The sequence below is a fragment of the Carettochelys insculpta genome, chromosome 1 (assembly GCF_033958435.1).
Source record: "Carettochelys insculpta isolate YL-2023 chromosome 1, ASM3395843v1, whole genome shotgun sequence".
Taxonomy (NCBI): domain Eukaryota; kingdom Metazoa; phylum Chordata; order Testudines; family Carettochelyidae; genus Carettochelys; species Carettochelys insculpta.
In genome coordinates this window covers 34,948,009-34,967,405 of record NC_134137.1, presented here as the reverse complement: position 1 = coordinate 34,967,405, position 19,397 = coordinate 34,948,009, and positions in this window count along the sequence as shown.

The window sequence follows — 19,397 nt, the reverse complement described above, 5'->3', positions numbered from 1 at the left end:
AATGGAAAGGCAGAAGTTGTTGCCATCTTGCCCTGCATAACATCTCACAGGCTATATGCTCATGAACATTTTGTAACATAGCCAATTAATTTGTGGTGATAATATTTAACAAAGGATGACTTTGCCAGCTGGACAGCATAAATATTCCCTCTTTTCCCCTGCTAATACCATGAAATCTTTCTCATCTCAAACAACTACCAGAAAGAAGCAGATGGGACATCACTTTAATACCTTATCGGAAGGATAACATCTCTCAGGAGAGCAACTGTTCCCTAATATTGATCCATAACTTCAAAGTACAGCAGAAGCCCACTCCCAATGTGGTATGCTTGCTGAATGCCCCAATTAAAGATCCTTTGGCTACAACATGTATTTGTGTACAGCTCACAGGTAGATAAATGACGCTTAAAAAAAAAGCGTAAAAGCGTACAGGATTCTATAGAACAGGCCCCGTCTGTGTGTCTAGAGATACGTCTCTTTCTTCTTGTTCCCCTGGAGTCATTTCTTTGCAAACCCATGCTGCAGTTTCATTCTGCAGTGTTCTTTGTTCCACCCCGGGATGGAAGGGCTGATTTTCTCTGCCTGCTTGTGCTAAAAAGTTAACACTGAGGGCCAGCCTGGGAGTGTTCCTTGAATGTGGAGGCAGGGACAATTCCCATTTGCAATCTCTGAGGACTGCTCACTCCAGGCCTGCTGATGGGAAGCGCAAAGGGGACTACTGCCCTAGGACCAAGGGAGTGGGCAATGCAGGTTAGGCACTGCTGAGGACCGACTATCCCCATCCCTGCTCCCCGCTGCTGAGGGTCCATCCCTCAAGCATCACCCCCACATCTTGTCAAGGAGCCAGTCATTTCTGTAAAGAAGGCAGATAATTGTAGGGTGGACTCAGCACAAATCCATGTTTAATGTATACATACAGCTGGAGCCGTGATTGACTCTGTTACATAGAGAAAAAAAGTATAATAGCTACTGTATAAGATATGATTAAAAATTGTCATGTTACACTTTTTCTTGAGAAATTAATAGCAAATTCACATAAACATTCAACACCCTTCTCCATGCATTCAAATGTATCACATCCGTCCTTCTCCCGTTCAATAAAGTGGCACATCAACTTTAGAAGTACTAGTGAGGGAAGAATCCAAGGTCCATTTAATCCCAGCCAGCATTTTGAACACTCTTCTGACTAGCCAGAAGAATGATAATTTCTACTGTAATGAACCCCCTTTTCATCTCATGGGGGTTTACATAAAAGTTTGATACCTCTCCAGGGTAGGGAACGCCAGTTGTTAGGAAGAGGTAGGTGTTAGTAGTGGGTGATTCAATCATTAGAAATATAGATAGTTGGGTTTGTGATGACCGGGAGAACCGTATGGTGACTTGCTTGCCTGGTGCGAAGGTTGCGGATCTTTCGAGGCATCTAGACAGACTTATATGCAGTAGCGGAGAGGAGCTAGATGTAGGTACCAATGACATAGGAAGGGTAGAAGAGATGTCCTGGAGGCCAAATTTAAGGTGCTAGGAAGGAGACTGAAATCCAGGACCTCTATGGTGGCATTCTCAGAAATGCTTCCAGTTCCACGCGCAGGGCAAGGTAGGCAGGCAGAACTTCAGAGTCTCAATGCGTGGATGAGACTATGGTGTAGGGAAGAAGGGTTTAGATTTATTAGGAACTGGGGACACTTTTGGGGTAGGGGGAGCCTATACAGGAAGGATGGGCTCCACCTAAACCAAGGTGGGTCCAGGCTGCTGGCATTAAACACTAAAAAGATCATAGAGCAGTGTTTAAACTAAGAGATGGGGGAAAGCCGATTGGTACGGAGAAGCATGTGGATCGGATGGAGATTTCTCTTAGGCGAGACTGCATTGATAGAGATTGTCTAGAATTCAGTCAGAAAGAGAAGAAGGGAGATGATAAAGTATGGGCCAGATCAGATGAGAAAAAATCACATATAAAAGAATCCAATACGTCAGGGAAGGGCAGGCATATGCATAGTGGTTGTTTTTTAAAGTGCTTTTATACAAATGCTAGAAGTCTGTCTAATAAAATGGGTGAACTAGAGTACTTTATATCAAAGGAGGAGATTGACATAATAGGCATCACAGAAACCTGGTGGAATAATTACAATCCGTGGGACACTATCATACTGGGATATAAAATATATTGGAAGGACAGAATGGGTCGAACGGGTGGTGGAGTGGAACTGTATGTGAAAGATAATATAGAATCAAATGAAATAAAAATCCTAAATGAATCAAAATGTTCCATAGAATCACTATGGATAGCAATTCCTTCCTCTGATGGGAATATAGCACTAGGGATATATTATCGACCACCTGACCAGGACAGTGATAGTGATGCTGAAATGCTAAGGGAGATTAGAGAGGCTATCAAAATAAAAAACTCAGTAATAATAAGAGATTTCAATTATCCCCATATTGACTGGGTACATGTCACCTCAGCAAGCGATTCAGAGAGAAAATGTCTTGATGCCTTAAATGACTGCTTCTTGGAGCAGCTGGTACAGGAACCCACAAGGGGAGAGGCAATTCTTGATTTAGTACTGAGTGGAACACAGGATCTGGTCCAAGAGGTAACTATTACAGGACCACTTGGAAATAGTGACCGTAACATAATAACATTTAATATTCCTGTGTTGGGAAGAACAGCGCAAGAGTCTAACACTCTGGTATTTAATTTCAAAATGGGGAATTACACAAAAATGAGGAGGTTAGTTAAACAGAAATTAAAAGGTAGAGTAACTAGAGTAAAATCCCTACAAGCAGCCTGGAAACTTTTCAAAGATACCATATCAGATTCCCAACTTAAATGTATACCCCAAATTAAAAAACACAGTAAGGCCATGTCTACACGTGCCCCAGACTTCGAAATGGCCATGCAAATGGCCATTCCGAAGTTTACTAATGAAGTGCTGAAATGCATATTCAGCGCTTCATTAGTAAACTTCGAAATGGTCATTTGCGTGGCCATTTCAAAGTTTGAGGCACGTGTAGACGTAGCCTAAGAGACATAAAAAGAGCCACCATGGCTTAACAACCATGTAAAAGAGGCAGTGAGAGATAAAAAAGCATCTTTTAAAAAGTGGAAGTCAAATCCTAGTGATCAAAATAGAAAGGAATATAAACACTGCCAAATTAAATGTAAAAATTTAATAAAAAAGCCAAAAAAGATTTTGAGGAACAGTTAGCCATAAATTCAAAAAACAATAGTAAAATGTTTTTTTAAGTAGATTAGAAGCAGGAAGCCTGCTAAAAAAGCAGTGGGCCCCCTGGACGATAGAGACATAAAAGGAGCAATCAAGGAAGATAATGCCATTGCGGAAAAACTAAATGATGTCTTTGCTTCAGTCTTCACGGCTGAGGATGTTAGGGAGATTCCCAAATCTGAGCCATCCTTTATAGGTGACAAATCTGAGGAACTGTCCCAGATTGAAGTGTCATTAGAGGAGGTTTTGGAACTTATTGATAAGCTAAACAGTCACAAGTCTCTGGGACCAGATGGTATTCACCCAAGGGTTCTGAAAGAACTCTAATGTGAAATTGTGGAACTATTAACAGTGGTTTGTAACCTATCCTTTAAATCAGCTTCGGTACCCAGTGATTGGAAGACAGCTAATATAACACCAGTATTTAAAAAGGGCTCTAAAGGAGACCCTAGCAATTATAGACTGGTAAGTCTAACGTCAGTACCGGGCGAATTAGTAGAAACAATAGTAAAGAATAAAATTGTCAGACACATAGAAGAACATGATTTATTGAGCAAAAGTCAACATGGTTTCTGGAAAGGGAAGTCATGTCTTACTAATCTGTTAGAGTTCTTTGAAGGGATTAACAAGCATGTGGACAGGGGGGATCCAGTAAACATAGTATACTTAGATTTCCAGAAAGCCTTTGACACGGTCCTTCACCAAAGGCTCTTACATAAATTAGGTGGTCATGGGATAGGAGGAAAGATCCTTTCATGGATTGGGAACTGGTTAAAAGACAGGAAACAAAGAGTAGGAATAAATGGTACATTTTCACAATGGAAGGGGGTAACTAGTGGCGTTCCCCAAGGGTCAGTCCTGAGACCAATCCTGTTCAACTTATTTGTCAATGATCTCGAGAAAGGGGTAAGCAGTGAGGTGGCAAAGTTTGCAGATGACACCAAACTGTTCAGGATAGTCAAAACCAAAGCAGACTTGAAGAACTTCAAAAAGATCTCAGCAAACTGAGTGAATAGGCAGCAAAATGACAAATGAAATTCAATGTGGGTAAGTGCAAGATAATGCACATTGGGAAAAATAACCCCAATTACACATACAACGCGATGGGGGCAAATTTAGCTACAACAGATCAGGAAAGGGATCTTGGAATTATAGTGGATAGTTCTCTGAAAACATCCACACAGTGTGCAGTGGCAGTCAGTAAATCAAATAGGATGTTAGGAATAATTAAAAAAGGGATAGAAAATAGACAAAGAATATCTTACTTCCCCTATATAAAACTATGGTACACCCACATCTTGAGTACTGCATGCAGATGTGGTCTCCTCACCTCAAAAAAGATATATTGGCATTAGAAAAGGTTCAGAAAAGGGCAAATAAAATGATTAAAGGTTTGGAACGGGTACCATATGAGGACAGGCTAGAGAGACTGGGACTTTTCAGTCTAGAAAAGAAGAGACTGAGGGGCGATATGATAGAGGTATATAAAATCATGAATGGTGTGGAGAAAGTGAATACAGAAAAGTTATTTACTTGTTCCCATAATATAAGAACTAGAGGACACCAAATGAAACTAATGGATAGCAGGTTCAAAACTAATAAAAGAAAGTTTTTATTTCACACAGTGCACAGTCAACCTGTGGAACTCCTTGCCAGAGGACGCTGTGAAGACCAGGACTCTAACAGAGTTTAAAAAAGAGCTTGATAAATATTTGGAGGTTAGGTCTCTAGATGGTTATTAGCAAGGGGTAAGGTATGGTGCCTAGCCTTTTGTTGAAGGCGGGAGATGGATGGCAGGAGACAAATCACTTGATCATTGTCTTTGGTTCACTTCCTCTGGGACACCTGGCATTGGTTGTTGTCGGCAGACAGGATACTGGGCTAGATGGACCTTTGGTCTGACCCAGTATGGCCATTCTTATGTTCTTAACCAAGCCATTTGTGGAGGTCTAATACCACTTTTAATCACGAGCCACTAAAACTCTTCTGAACTACATTGAGGACCATTGTCGCTCACAACTTGTTCTGGCAGTCTAGTCCTTGTAAACAAATTTCAGAGGTTCCCCACTGTGCAGCTGTGGTGAGTCTCATGACAGAATAACAACAACAAACAACTCCTAGCCATTTGGAATGGGCATCCACCACATCTAACTATATCATTCTTAAAAAGAGCCTAAAAATCAATCTGCAGACATTGCCAGGACTCTGCTGACTATTCCCAGGTGTGTACTGTCACTCCTTGAAGCATTTTTGCACCTGTTGGCATCCTGACCTTTATTTAGCAATCTACATATTTGTTAGTTGATGCTTGGCCACCATTTAAAACTTCTGGGATGTGCCTTCATTTTTATGACCCTAAGGTGTCCTATGCAAAGCTCTTCTCATACTTTTGTGAGAACTTTACTAAGTATAACAGCATGAATTCCCCAAATGGCACACCCTGGATATATAAAAGTTCACCTTTGCATGCCAGATTAGAGCTGTCCATATATTTCCAGCATTCAGAGTGGCTTCATAAACTTGTACTAGTGTGGGGTCCTTCTTGGTTTCTTGCTTGAAAAAACTGCAAGTCAGTGGGGCACACTCAAACTGAAACAAGCTGATGCATCCAGTAGATTCTATCAGTTCTCAGGGGTCTCAGTGCCTCTGGGGTTACATATCTATACCTTAGGCTGGTCTCTTTCTCAGGGCAACACATCACTTAAATATGACCTTCATCGTTACAAGTTCTGCAATATGCATCTTTCAATCAGCAATCAGAAGGAGTGTGGAACCCTTTCCGGCAGCAATAACATGTGTCTGATGAGTGGAACAGCTCATGCCTTGGGTTATAAGTACTTTATCATTCCTACTTCTCTTTTAGGGTTCTTACACAATTCTGTTTTATCCTGTGCTGCAGTTTCAATTGCTACTCCAATCTCTACTGTGTATAAAGGCAAGATTTTCCTCACTTAAGAGCTTCCTCTGGCTGCTATCATTAAGCAGTCCACACATCTGTCTCTTAGGGACTTGTTAAGCTCATCCTTAACAGCTCAGTGTTCTGATAATCTTTTTAACTGTGTTGCAAAGAAGGAAATAGAATCACCTCAAAATGATTCTGCTCGTGAAAACTAAAGCTTTCTGCTCTCATCAGGACCATGGGTGACAGGTGCTGCTGAACAACTGGGGCTAACTCTTTAAAGGTTTTCCTTGCTAGCTTCTCTAGGGGGTTCAGCCTGTGTACTAAACTATATTTTTCCTCCCATTATGCTCAGTGAATCTGGTATAGTTTTTACTGGAGGAATTTCATTTACTTCAAAATACCACTCCATCGTCTCTTTAAGTGGGCCAGTCAACAAGGGCACTTTGGAAGGCCTCTTTTTTCCCCAGTACAGCCTGTCATGTCACCTGCTTCTGTAACTTCTAGTAGTTCAGAGTATTCACAATTATAAGCTGATTCCTCTTCTCCATGGACATAGGAAGCAGTGTCACCAGGGCTATATTTACACTGCACCCTGAACTTGAAAGAAGATATGCAACTTGCACTACACAAATTGCCTATTTTATTTTGAGTTAATTTCCAAGTAGGATATTTTTGCATTTTGCACTGACTATACAGCACCAAATGTCAAAATTCTGCATTATTTCGAGGCATCCCTTACTCCTCCTGCAACGAGGTGTACAGGGATGCCAAAATAGCATGCCCTGATTTCGAAAAATATCCCAAAATAGCTCTGAAGGCAAGTAAAAACAATGCAGCCTGAAAACTGCGTGGTGAAGAACTGTGGAAGTTGAGCGGAAAAACCTGGGCCATAGGTGAGGAAAACTTGAAAGACTTCCCAGAAACAGAAAGGAGAGAAAAAGTTTCATTGCTGCCCTAAATGCCAGAAGCATAATGGGAAGATGATGACTCAAACCAGTTTCAATTATTTAGGCAATTTATTTCAAAGTACCTGTTAGTAAGTATGTCTATAACAGTATAGACACACACCACAATTCTTCCAGGAGCAGAGTTAAAGAAACTGTATGAAAACACAGTTCCTGCTTCTATGCCCCTTAGAACCCGGCTGGGGGCTAGACACACACAACCCCTCTTCCCACCACAGCCCAGTCACAGCCCCCTTGCCTGGATACCTTCACCCCGCTTCCACCCGAGCCCAGCCACAGGGTTCCTTTATACCACATATCTTCTCCCCAAGCTGGAAACCTGCACAAAGCCCAGTGTTCCAGATGGCAAAACTAGGTGAGCCATCCCAGGCTTGTGAGAAGTTTCCTGTGCCCCATTGTCTCTTTCCCTGAGGGGGTGGTATGAAGGATAGCTCAGTGGTTAGAACATTGGTCTAGTAAACCCAGGCTTGTGAGCTCAGACTTTGACGGGAACTTTCAAAGGTCTGGGGTGGGTTTAAAAAAAACAACGATGGTGATAGGTCCTGAACTCAATGACTTCTCAAGGTCCCTTCCAGCTCTATGAGATATAGTATGTATATCTCCATGTCCCCCCCGGCCTTATTTGGTGGGGCGGGGGTGGAGAGCTGCAGCTGTCTGGAAGCTTCCTCCTCCTGGCAATATCTTGTATGGGCTTTGCTGGATCCAACAGATCTCGATCTGTGGGGGGAAAGGAAATGCTGTATGCACAACATGAATTTGTGCAAAGACATAGAATTCGCCCCAGACTAATACAATCACCTAAACCCTTTGGGAATGATGCTGAGAAAAGTGGAGTAGGGGAAATCCAATATCATGGGGGTTGATTGTGTTCTATTCATACTTTTATATTGCATCTGGATAAACATGCACCAATGGGGGAATCTAGGTGTGAAGAAGAAAGGGGACTGGTAGGAGTATTTAAATCTTGGGGAGGAACAAAAAGAGCTAACAGAATGGGACAACAAAACAAGACTGGAGTGGGGTGTAAAGAACTGCTGGGGGACAGCTTCCACATTCTGTCCTTTATGGCAGCCCTGAAAGCATCATTTATGAATAAAGAGAATAAAGGACATTTTTCTTTTTTTTATGGATTCATTATGTTTTAAGTCTTATTCTCCCATTGATGTTAAGCCCATATTCTCAAGAGAGCAACTTGAGCAAGATGTTTTAGTTTCATGTCTTTTTTTTTCAGCTCTTCAGCATGTGGTATGAATTAATTTTCTCTCTGTGTTTCAAGGTATCTTAAGGTATACCTGTTGCTATTGTCCTGATGGGAAAGAGCCCAATACATGAAGAGAATTATCATGCAGAGTTTGAATCTGCCTCCGGGCTGACAGTAATGTGATTGTCATTATTGGCAATGCTAATGATTTTATCTCAAATCTGGCAATACTTGGCTTTTTTTTTTTTTTTTTTTGAAAATAAAGACCCTGATCCTGGAGACATGTTGTCTCAGCTTTGGTAAATCATAGTTAACAACCTATGGGTAGTGAGTAGCTTGAAAAGTGGCCACTGTATAGACCCAAACAAGTTGCCAATAAAGTACCCAAGATTTAAAAGCATCCATGAGTTTTGAACATGTGGGTTTGTCAGACCTGAAATGTCTCTATAAAGGATAATGGGAAGCACTTTTCCATACTGGGCTGTAATGCTGTAAGATGGGACACTTTTCTCCTGGTTATATTCTGAGTCAGGGATCAGTAACCTTTCTGAGATAGAGTGCCAAAATTTGACCTTTTGAAGGTATGGTCTGAGTGCCAGTGATACTTTTTACAGTCACTAATAGTCCTACTTACAACAACTTCTTCAATAAATAAATAAATAAATAAAAGAGGCAGAGCTTGACCATTTAAGTGCCTGTTAGTTGCATTAGCTGGTCTTTTGTTAATTCATATATGGCATGGCTTTCAGCAAGCTTCCAGCTGCATGGGGGAGAATGGGTGGGGCTGAGCTCCCACCTTGCGTGACGATGAAAATCAGCTGGCTTGCTGACCCCTGATCTATGTTATTGGATCACAAACTCTTTGGGAATGTCAATAATTCCCCTCTATATCACTCAGTGAATGGTGGTTCTTCTACTCAGGTACAGCTTATAGTTATTTCTTTGCCTACTTCTGCAGGACTAAAGTTCATTGCTCAGCCCAGCCCCTTTAACTATCAGTTCCGATATAACCACTGTGCACTGTTGCAACAGCCCTTGCCATCAACATGTTGCTTTTGCTGCTAAAGCAGCATGTTAAACCTCCCAGTAAGTACTGCATTTAAATATGCATGCCACTTGGCATGAGAGGAAGGAAATCTCACCTGCCAAACACACCACTTAAAATGAAATTTTATTGCTTCAGTGAAGCAGTGATGGCGTCTTGAAGTGCTGGAGCTGCTGGCTGTTATAAAGAATGATGTTCATGAACACTGCTCTTATCAAGAGATTCTATTTTGTGAGAAAATTTGAAAACCCTAAAAACCTCAGGTGGGTTTGAAATGTATTCCAATTCCTTTTCCCATCCCTAGTTGGTAATATACTCTTCAAAGCAATTTATATGCAAATATTGATTTGAGAAAGGTAGATGATTGCTGGAATAGACATGCAAACAATGTTGCATGTAGTACAAAATCACTTCTTAAAAACAAAGAGTACCAAGCTCTGTTTCATCTGCACCAGTGTAAACCCAGATTAGCATCGTTGAATTCTTGTAAGAGTCAGTTATTCTGCTTTGCACTGGTACGTCTGAGAGCAAGACTCACCTTAAGGGAAACTAGGCTTTCATATGACTATTTACCTGCCTATATAGTAAAATATCAAATAGGTTCCCTATGGCAGTGGAATCAAAGAGAACAAACGGAACCTGCTGAGACTCTGCTGTCAGTAGAAATGCTTTAAACAACAGGTGGCTTCTTAAGAACAGGACTTTAGAGGGTTCTGATTTTATGTTAACTTTTACACTTTTTTCCTTCAGCTATATGTGATGTACCTATAACTGAAATAGACTTAATTTAGTGACTAAGCCATGAAACTGAAGAAAAGGAGGAATAGGTCATATTCTAAGGTCTGGTCTACACTACAAAGCTAAGTCACAAGTAATAACCTTGAAACACTTTTCAGTATGTCCTGCAGCAAAAAGACCACCAGGAAATTATCATGCTCCCTGTGGAGGTTCTTGCAGCTCAACAGTAAAATTGTGTGTCCTTTGCTTGTAACGCTCATGAGACTAGCGCAAATTGCTACTTGTCCATGCATCTATCAGTAACTAGCCCCTCTTGGGTTTGTGGGAAATTGAAAACAGTCATAACCATCATGGGAGAGAGCGGTTATGGGATGGAGAACATTGCATTATATAAAGTCGATCCCACTGCTTCCAATCACCCCTTTGTACATCATTTCTACTCCATCGTTCTTTGCCAAAACTATCTAAAGCATTGGGATGCACACTGGGATACAAACCCATGCACAGCACACTGGGCATTGATAGTCACTACTCATCAATGTGTGCAGCACCGAAACAAAAAACTAAGTATGCATATGTGCAAGCAGTATGCTTGCTATGCGAAGTAACATGCAGGGCCTAAGTCCTGCATGTTCTTGTCTTTTGTTGTGCTTTAAAAGAAACAAATATAATGCTTGGAACAAATTTAAGCAGTACTTATATTCACTCCTACATCCTCTCTTTTTTGTGTGCTGGTTTTGACTCTGGAAAGAAAAAGGGTATTTAAAAACAGATCTAGAACGATATATTTTGTCAGAAATAGTTATAAGGTATAATCTCTCATTGGCTGCATCTACATGTGCCGTCTACTTTGAAGTAGCGGCGCCAACTTCGAAATAGCGCCTGTCACGGCTACACGTGGCAGGCACTATATCGAAGTTGACATTGACGTAAGGCGGCGAGACATCGAAGTTGCTATCCCCATCAGGAGATGGGAATAGCGCCCTACTTCGACGTTCGACATCGAAGTAGGGAACGTGTAGTCGTTGAGCGTCCCGCAACATTGAAATAGTGGAGTCCGCCATGGCGGCCATCAGCTGAGGGGTTGAGAGATGCTATCTCCAGCCCCTGAGCTCAACGGTCGCCGCGTGCAGCGGCCCCTTAAAGCTCCCCGCCCCCTGCCTTCCTGTGCAGGAAGCTGAGAGAGCGTCTAGGTGGCAGCCCAGCCACGTGGCCAGCCTGCCCGTCTCTGAGCAGCCAGAACAGCCCCCCCAGTGCTGTGATGGCCACCCGCCAGCCCCCTAAGCGCCCCCAGGGCACCCCCCCAAGGGGAGCCACTGCTCACAGACCAGCAGCCAGGCTGGGAAGTGGCAGCGGGGCCCCTCCTGGACGGAGGCTGAGCTTCGGGACCTGCTGGGGCTCTGGAGTAAGGAGGAGGTTCTCCAGGTAATGGGGAGCAAGAGGCGGAACGCGGATGCGTTCGCTCGGCTGGCCGACGGCCTGGCTGCCCGGGGTCACCCTTCCCACACTCCAGATCATGTCCGCAGTAAAGTGAAGGAGCTGCGGCAGGGTTACGCCCGGGCTTGGGATGAGGCCGGCCGATCTGGGGCCAACCCCGTCACTTGCCCCTTTTACAGGGAGCTCAGGGCCATCCTGGGCCCCCGGCACACCTCCTCCCCTCCGGCCATTCTTGATGCCTTGGCCGAGGAGCCCCAGCAGGCCCTGGAGGTGGAGTCCACCCCGGAGGTAAGCCCCGCACCCTGGGGGCCCCCCAGGAACCCACCCCTGGGATGCCGGAGGAGGAGGAGGAGGGGGAGTCGTCCTCCTCCAGTGACGGGGGGCTGCACATCATCCTGCCATCAGGGAGCTCCAGCAGGGCGTCCACCCACTGGGTGTCCCCTGACCGTGGGAGCGGACCATCAGGTATGTACCCCCCTGGTGCGTACCCCCCGGGGTTGAGGGGCAGGAGTAACAGACATGAACAGGGCCCTCCACATGCCCAGATGACCATGGCCCCAAGGACAGCAGTGGCATGTCCCTCACAGGAGCACATCAGCCCCTGCCCCCCCAGCATGACAGTGCCATGCCCCATCCCTGGGGCTGGGGGGAGTGGAACCTAGGGTCCCCCAGGGGGAGGGGGTGGGACACCCATCATCATCAGCAGCAGCATCTCCCGGGGATGGGGATGGGGAACCTGCAGCAGAGGGGTGGGGGGACAAGGGCCACGGCTCGGGGCCCACACTAATGGCTGTCTCCACTCTTCTTCCCCCCGTGTTCCGCAGCTGCACCATCGGAAGGACAGGAGAGCGCCAGCGAGGTGTCAGTGGTCTCAGAGAGCCCACCAGGGACATCACACCAGGCCAGCCCCTCGGCGGAGCACCGACCAGCCCCACGGCGGGGACGACGGCGGAGCCAGCCCCACTCCTGGACGGCGATGGACCCCTAGCTGCTGGCGATCCACCGTTGGCAGCTGGAGGTCTCCGAGCAGTGCCTGCGGGTGCAGAAGCAGCGCCTTCAGCTTCAGGAGCGGGCACTGGCCTGGCGCCAGGAGGAATGGGGGGCCTTTATGCAGACATTCGAGTGTATTGCGGACTATCTGGCCCCCCATGCCGCGCCAGCTGCCGCTCTGCCCTCCCTGCCTGCTCCACCCACTGCTCCATCCACTGTCGCACCGCCACCTGCCACTGAGGGCCCTTCCGCCGAGGGGGACCTGGGGCCAGCTGACACCCGCCGGCACTATCTCCCGGTCTGCCTGGCCCCCAGCCAGCCCCAGCCAGGGCTGAGGCCGAGGAGTGGGTTGTGCCCACCCCCAGCGCTGGACATTAGGGGGTGTGGGGCCCAGGACGTGCCCCCCCCCTTTGTATATGTCCCCTTCAGTTTTATCTTCTTTTGTAAATAGTTTCTATTAGACCCCTGTTGTTATGTTGTTATGCTGATACCTGCCCCCCCATGTACATAGTTCTCCCCTTCCTTGTCTTCCCCTTTTTTCTTTCATCTTATCTGACTTAAATATATATATATATATATATGTAATATTTTTTTGGCCTGTAAATAGTTAGTTAAGATAATAATAATGAGAGTTCAACATATATCTGGTTTGATGAACAAATGTCTGCTTTTATTTACAAGAAAAGTGTGGGGGGGTGTGCTCTTGGGTGCTCTGTGGTGTAGGTGTAGGGACAAGGAGTGTTGTGGAGGATGGGGGGGTGCAATGGGGGGCCTGCCAGCATTCACCCCATGGCCTCATCGAAATGGGCCCACAGGGCCTCCTGGACCCAGGTCCCTTCGGGGTCCACCTGGTGACTGGGGGCAGCGGGTGGCTGCACATCGGCCCTGCCAGCCTCCACAGCCCAGCCCTCAAAGAAAGCCTCCCCCTTGCTCTCGACAAGGTTGTGGAGGGCGCTGCACGCGCCCACAATCTGGAGGATGTTGGTGGGACCCGCATCAAGGCAGGTGAGGAGACCCCTCCAGCACCCTTTGAGGCGCACAAATGTGCGCTCCACCACCTGGCGCGCGTGGTTCAGGCGCATGTTGAAGTGCTCCTGGCTGGCTGACAGGGGGTATGCCGCATCTGTGATGACACAGAGGGGCATGGTGGTGTCCCCCACAGGGATCTCCCGCTAGGGAATGTAGGTCCCCTCCTCCAGCCAGCGGCACAGGCCTGAGTTCCGGAATACCCAGGTGTTGTGGGTGCTGCCAGGCCAGCCCACATAAATGTCCAGGAAACAGCCCCGGCTGTCCACCAAGGCCTGGAGGACCACAGAATGGTAGCCCTTCCTGTTTAGGTAGCATCCTCCACTGTGCTCAGGGGCGCGGATGGGGATGTGGGTCCCATCCAGAGCCCCGAAGCAATTGGGGAAGCCCAGGGTGGCAAAGCCCACAATGGCGGCATCCGGGTCCCCAAGCCTCACAAGCCTGTGGAGGAGCAGGGCGTTGATGGCGCGGATGACCTGCAGGGGAAGCACATGGGAGAGCACCAATGAGGGGTGTGCAGGGTGTGTGTGGCCCTCCGGTGCCAGGGCCCCCCTCCCTCCCCTTCCCTGCCAGGGCTCCCCTCCCCTGCCAGGGCTGCCTCCCCCTACCCCCGTGGGTCCTCTTACCTCCATGAGGACAACCGCGACAGTGGCCTTGCTGACGCCAAACTGCTGGCCCACGGATTAGTAGCTGTCTGGAGTGGCCACCTTCCAGACAGCGATGCCGACCCGTTTCTCCACACTGAGGGCACGCCGCATGGCGGTGTCCTGGTGCCTCAGTGCGGGGGTGAGCCACTGGCATAGCTCCAGAAATGTCTGCCGGCTCATGTGAAAGTTCTGGAGCCAGCGGTCGTCATCCCACTCTCCAAGCACCAGCCGCTCCCACCAGTCGGTGCTGGTGGGGTAGCTCCACAGCCGGCGGTGTATGAGGCAGGGGGGGGCGGGTTGATGCAGGGTTGGGGGTTGCGTCCTCCTCCCCTGTGGGCAGCTCCTCCTCTGTGCCAAGGATGTGCTCAGCTGCCTCCTGCATGGCATGGAGCAGGGCGAGCACTGCTCTTACAGGGGCGTCTGGGTGGACCTCTGGCTGCTGCTGCTGCTGCTGCTGCTGCTGCTGGGGGTCCATGACTGCATCGCTTGAGGTTTGCGTGCCTATGGCTCTGCAGAGTGAGTGCTGTGCAGGCTGAGTGTGTCTGGGAGGGGCCCTTTAAGGGAGCGGCTAGCTGTTGCCCCAGAAACGCTAGTCCGCCCTGTGACCCTGTCTGCAGCTGTTCCCGGCACCCTTATTTCGATGTGTGCTACTTTGGCATGTAGACGTTCCCTCGCAGTGCCTATTTCGATGTGGTCCTGCCCAACGTCGATGTTGAACGTCGACGGCACCAGCCCTGGAGGATGTGTAGATGCTATTTCAATGTAGCGTTCACGTGTAGACGTAGCCATTGAGTACCAATAATTCTGGAATGCTTTTGCCCCTTCATTATCACCAAAAAGGTATAATGCGCCAGGTGACGTACATAGAAGCTATGGCTACACTAGAAGCATTTGTCAACAGCGAAATCTCGACAGTAGTCTGTGGATGAATTGCATCTACACGCAACTTGCTCTGTCGACAGAGAGCTGCCCGGCTGCACTGCTCTCTGGTGCCAGAAAATGGAATGGCAGCTCTGCAAAGAGGGCTGCGGGACAGCTGGAAGCCCTCTCTGTCAGCAGAAATGTCTACACTGCACTGTCATCGACAGTATTCTGTCCAGAGATTGTTATACCTCAAATTTTTTGAGAGATAATACTGTCAAGGAAAATGCAGAGTTCTGTCAAGAGAATGCTTTGTTTGGACATTCCCTGAGTTATGTTGTCAGAAGGCCCCTTCTGTCGACAAAATTCTGTAGTGTAGACCCAGCCATACATTACAAGATAGTCCCTGACCCCAAAATTTCACAGTCTGAAGAAGACAAAATCAGGCATACTTTGTCAGCAAGAGAAATGGAATTTTAGAGTGGGACAAAATATTTTGAATGTTTAGCTTATTCATCAAAAATGCATTTTGTGTCAACTGAAATGGCTCATGAATTCAGAACAAACTTGACAAATTATTTAAGCTGGAAAAGAATTAGTCAATGATTTGATATTTTTAAATGTCCTGATACTTCATTTCAAAATAAAAATGGTTACTAAATTTAGCTAGGTTTATTTGGAAAAGGGGTATAAAATGACCTTCTCATTCAATCTCCAGTTAATGTTGGAGGAGAGAAATAATTTTGTTGTTTCTCAATAAAATGTCGACACAAAATGATGTGGTTTTTGTCATTGTTTTTCAGATATTTTGGTTCAGTCACCAAACTGAAAAAATCAGTTATTCTAAGCTTTATGAGATAGATAGATAGGTAGATAGATAGACAGATAGATTAGATAGATAGATAGATAGATTCTTTGATGTAAGGACTGTTTATTTTTTCCTATTATTATAGGTTGAATCTTTCTAATCTGGAACTATCTGGTCTGGAAGCATCCGCAATCTGGCATGATTTTTGTAAGCTGGACAACCACTTATTATGGGCATCCTAAATGTCATTAAAGGCCGCGTCTACACGTGCACGCTACTTCGAAGTAGCGGCGCCAACTTCGAAATAGCGCCCGTCATGGCTACACATGTTGGGCGCTACTTCGAAGTTGAAATCGACGTTAGGCGGCGAGACGTCGAAGTCGCTAACCCTATGAGGGGATGGGAATAGCGCCCTACTTCGAAGTTGAACGTCGAAGTAGGGCACGTGTAGACGACCCACATCCCGCAACATCGAAATAGCGGGGTCCGCCATGGTGGCCATCAGCTGAGGGGTTGAGAGATGCTCTCTCTCCAGCCCCTGTGGGGCTCTATGGTCACCGTGTGCAGCAGCCCTTAGCCCAGGGCTTCTGGCTGCTGCTGCTGCAGCTGGGGATCCATTCTGCATGCACAGGGTCTGCAACCAGTTGTCGGCTCTGTGGATCTTGTGTTGTTTAGTGCAACTGTGTCTGGGAGGGGCCCTTTAAGGGAGCGGCTTGCTGTTGAGTCCGCCCTGTGACCCTGTCTGCAGCTGTGCCTGGCACCCTTATTTCGATGTGTGCTACTTTGGTGTGTAGACGTTCCCTCGCAGTGCCTATTTTGATGTGATGCTGCCCAACGTCAAAGTTGAACATTGACGTTGCCAGCCCTGGAGGACGTGTAGACGTTATTCATCGAAATAGACTATTTCGATTTCGCTACATCGAAATAAGCTATTTTGATGTAGCGTGCACGTGTAGATGTAGCCAAAGAGACCAGAAAGCAGTGAAAGTGTTGGCAATGTGCTAGACAATATTGACCTCCTGTGTTCTGGCAAATTCTTTTGTTCAGCACCGGTCAGGGCCCGAGGGTGCTGGATGAGAGATGTTCAACCTGTATATATTTCATACTGCCTAGCGCAGTAGAGCTTTGACCCTGGACTAGTGACTTCCTGGTGTTATTGGTTTGTATATAAATAACAAGAATAAATGGTCCTCATCCACTCCTTGGTGAGTTGATTACTGCCAACTTCTTTGTTTTGGTCTCCTCACATCTACATCACTACCTCAAGTCTACTTAAAGCACAAAGAAACTTTCTTGACCTTTCGTTTTACCACATCACCTCTGCCTATGAATCATTCCACTGGCACATCCTTTTCCCCATGTTCCTTTTAAATTTTTACTTTGAATAAATGATACATATGAAGCACGCAGCCCAAGACTTTATTTCCTTTGGACCTATGGTTTGTGGATGGCGGTTCCATGTATTTTATGCTAGAAGAAGAGTTACTGATTTTGAAGGGAGTTCATGTTTTAGTGATGTTTTCTTGCATGCAGGCATACCTACCTCATAGATGAACTAAAATAAGGTAATAGCATAGTATAAAATCTAAAAAAAAACCTGGAAATAACTTCCTGGGTGTGTTTTTTTAATTCAGTTTATGGGCCAGATTTCTGTACTTGTCTGGGCATGGACTTGTATTTGAAGTCACAGGAACAACGCGAAATAGAGCATAATCCAGACCTGCTCCCATTAACCATCACTAATATGTTTGCCTTTGATTTTACGGAAATAGGGCTGGATTCAGAACTAGATAGATGAAATCCTGACCTCATTGTAATTAACAAGAGAACTCCAGTTAATCTCAAGGGGGACAGGATTTCATCCATGATCTAGTATTAGAGTCACACATAGAAAGGAGAAAGGAGCAATAGGGGAAACAAATAAGGAAATTACCAAAATCTTGAACAACTTTTATTTCTTTTGACTATAAGGAAATATATTTCTGTCAGTGATAATCAGATATAAATGATTCACTATCATGTTAATATTCTTATCTGAGAAAAAGAGAGAAATCCACTTTTAATGTTTTCCCTTGTTATAGAAACCCTCACCTTTTATAGGTAATCACTTTATCTGATGTGTATTGTGGGATCAGTTATAGAAAATGTAATATAATTTTAGTAAAATAGCATATTTTAAGATAAACCTAAGCCAGGACAACAAGTGCATGCTACTTTCTCAGATGGGAGGTTTAATTCTCCTATTCAATGTTTTTAATGGGTCTTGCAAGAGTAATTTATTTCAGATCTTTAGTAGCCCTGGAAGATGGCTGTGTTGTTATTGGTGATAACCATAAAAGTATCAACAACTGAATCAAATCCCCATGACTTCATTTGCAGCATGGGAGATAGTTCACTTGTAATCCTTGGTCATTGAAGGGGCATTAGGTATTTGTGGGTACCTCAGTCCCTCCTGTTTTCTGCTTGTGACATTGCAGTTTAGTTTCTTGAGGACTATAATATTTTTGTTTGTCAGTTTGTTAGATATGATGCTCAGATGTTGGGTGGCATCAGTGGCTGTGATATACAGGACGTCAGAGTAGATGATCTAGTGGTCTTTTGGCCTTAAACAATAAGAAAGGCCATAATAATAGTACCTACAGAGACTTAATTAGGATTGAGAAGAAGCCAGAGCTTTACTGACATAGAACCACAGGGCTAGAAGGGAACACAGTGGCTGTCCAGTCTAACCTTCTCCCATGTGTTGTGTCTAAACCATCCTAGACAGATGTCTGTTCAGACTCCTTTTGAAAATCTTCAGTGAAGGAGATTTCATAAAAAAAAGAAGTGCTCATTTGAAGATGGGGTTTACTTTTGAAAGAACCGTACCTACACTGCTTTCAAAAGAAGAATATGCAAACGAGACACCCATATGTAAATGTATGCCTTATTTGCATTTTTATTTCCCTCATTTGCATGCCTTTTTCGAAAGAGGAATGCAAGTGTAGACACAGCCACTGGCCGTGACCACGTGAGCTCCTCCTTTCGGAGGGGTTATGGTAATGTGGCACTGCGGGATATGCCAATGAGGTGGTTCCATGAATATGCAGCACCTCATTAGCATGATGGCAGCCATGTGCACTTCAAAACTGCCCATTTCAAAAAGCAGCTATCTGTGTAGTCAGGGGGCCTTTTGAAACGAACCCCTGATTTTGAAAGCCCCTTATTCCCATCTGGTTTTGGGAATAAGGGGCTTCGAAATCAGAGGGTCATTTTGAAAGACCCCTCCCCAGCTACTTGGCAGCCATATTTTGAAACTGGCAGTTTTGAGCTCCGCGTGGCCACTGTTATGCTAACGAGGCACTGCATATTTATAGCAGTGCCTCATTAGCATATCCCAAAGTTCCATATTACCATAGCCCCTCTGAAAGGAGAGACTAATGTGGCCACAGCCACTATGTTTGAATACTTCTTATTAGATATACTTCACAACATGATGTCTGCTTGAACAGCATCCCACATGCTCATAGGCATGTCTCCTGGGCTGATCTGCAAAGATACTGGGGAAAAA